This window comes from Penaeus monodon, chromosome 7 (assembly GCF_015228065.2).
Source record: "Penaeus monodon isolate SGIC_2016 chromosome 7, NSTDA_Pmon_1, whole genome shotgun sequence".
NCBI classification, from domain to species: Eukaryota; Metazoa; Arthropoda; class Malacostraca; order Decapoda; family Penaeidae; genus Penaeus; species Penaeus monodon.
In genome coordinates, this window is record NC_051392.1 from 53,546,677 (window position 1) to 53,549,176 (window position 2,500).

Genomic DNA, 2,500 nt, shown 5'->3' on the forward strand with positions numbered 1-2,500 from the left:
AACTAGTCGGTCTATTCACTGTCTAATTGTCTATCAGGTTATCTGTCTGTCTGCATTGATTTATCTATTTTTACCTCTATTTAAAATGATCAGAATGATAACTATATTGGTAATTACAAAGAAGAGAAAATGGTTGATGATTTCTGATACCGATTCCTCTCTATATTAATCTATTCTTTCGGCAATTCCACTTCTCTTTCCTCTTCTCAACCCCCCTTTTTTTTTTTAATCTAATATCCCTCCCTTAAACCTCCCCCTTTCCTCCCTGATTTCCCATCCCCCCTACCACCCCCCGTACCCTCCCTTTCTTCCTCCTCCCTTAAACCCTTGACCCCAGTGCCACTCCCTCACCCCATCCTCCGTTCCACACTCCCCCTCCCCCTCTTCCCCTCCCTTCCTGATGCCCCAGCCCCCCGTACCACACTCCCCCTCCTCCCTCCCTTCCTCCCTTAGCCTACCCTTCACACGTACCGCTCTCCCCCCCTCCCTCCCTCTCTCCCTCCCTTCCTCCCTTAGCCTACCCTTCACACGTACCGCTCTCCCCCTCCTCCCTCCCCCTCTCCCTCCCTTCCTCCCTTAGCCTACCCTTCACACGTACCGCTCTCCCCTCCTCCCTCCCCCTCTCCTCCCTTCTCCTTAGCCTACCTTCACACGTACCGTCTCCCCTCCTCCCTCCCCTCTCCTCCCTAGCCTACCCTTCACGCGTCCGTCTCTCCTCGTCCACTACTCCGCGGACTCCCCTCGGTCAGTCTTCCCCTGCGTCGTTGGCGCTCTGGCACTTCGGGCACTCTTGTTTTCCCTTTCTCTGTCTTTGTCTCTAAGCGTCCTATCTCTATATTTATCTATTTGTCTATCTCTTCTTCTTTTCTACCTACTTGTCACTGTTTGTCCTCTGTCCTGTTGTTATCTGTGTCTGTCTGTCAGCCTCTTTTTTCACGTCTCTCTTGTCTCCCCCTCTCCTACTCTCCTTCCCCCTCTCTCCATTCCTTCATTCATTATCATTATCAAGCTGTCTTTCCCCATGCACTCTCGCTTTTCTCACTTCCATTAGTTATCTATCTATTTATCGACTTATCTCTATCAGTCTTCTCCATCTCTCTCTCTCAATGGCCTCTCCTCCCCGTCTCATTCTTTGATATTTATCTATCTATCTATTTTATCAGTCCTGTTGCTTCACTTACTCTATCGTTTGTAACTATTCCCCTCTCTATCTATTTATCTATCGATAATTTTCCATCTATATATCTCCTCCTCTCTCTCCATTCATTTATCTATACTTTCCCCATCTATCTATTGTATCTACAATCTAACATCTCTCTATATTTCTACCTATTTATCCACAGGTCTCTCTCATCCCTCTCTCGCCTTTCTATTGCAAGCAACTGCATATGCATTCTCCTTGTTGCCAGAATCACAAGATATCGATCCTCTTCCTATTTTTGTTTTATGTTTTTTTTTTTTTTTCCGAGTATAAATGTACGCATTTCTGCCTCTGCCAATCCTGCATTCTCCTTTTTTCCCATCGTTTCTGTGTTTCGTAATCAATTGTTTCAAAAGGGAGGGTGTGAGGGAGAGTGGGAGAGAGGGGAGAGAGAGGAGAGGAGAGGAGAGGAGAGGAGAGGAGAGAGAGAGAGAGAGAGAGAGAGAGAGAGAGAGAGAGAGAGAGAGAGAGAGCATGAGAGATAAAAACACCCCCGCCCCCCCAAAAAAAAAAGGGAAACGTACAGTACAAAAAATACAAAAAATACAGCACCTAATATATTTGTTTTGAGATCAACGTTCGCGACTGTCCTCCGCGGCGTCCGAAACAGTGCCTCAGCGACTTTGCCTTTTTCCTCTTTCCCCCACCAAGGCACCAGTGCCAGTTAGGTGAGGGCCAAAACACGGCCGTTCGTTAACCTCAATTCACCTCTCCTAAGTGTCGCCCGTAACCTCAATTTCGCGCAAAATATATACGAGAAAGGATGAAAAAAAAGGTGATTATTATACATCACGAGAACAAGCTCAAACTTAAACGGCAATGGAGGAAAAAAAAAGGAAAATATATATATATCTATACAAATCACCTTTCTTAATCCCCGCCTTGACCCATCTACCTCCCCGCCCCCTCTTACTCCCTTCCCAATCCTCGGTAATTAGGAAAACCTTCACCAATTTCTTCTCTTCTCTTGTGTTTCGTCTCGTCTCGTCTCGTCTCCTCTCGTCTCTCCTCTCGTCTCTCCTCCCTCTTCCCTCTCGTCTCTCCTCCCTCTTCCCTCTCGTCTCTCCTCCCTCTTCCCTCTCGTCTCTCCTCCCTCTTCCCTCTCGTCTCTCCTCCGTCTTTCCTCTCGTCTCTCCTCTCGTCTCTCCTCTCGTCTCTCCCTCTCGTCTCCTCCTCTCGTCTCTCGTCTCGTCTCGTCTCCTCTCGTCTCTCCTCTCGTCTCTACCCCCTATCCCCTTTCCTCTCCTCTCGTCTCTCCTCTCGTCTCGTCTCCTCTCGTCTCGTCTTCTCTTGTCTCTC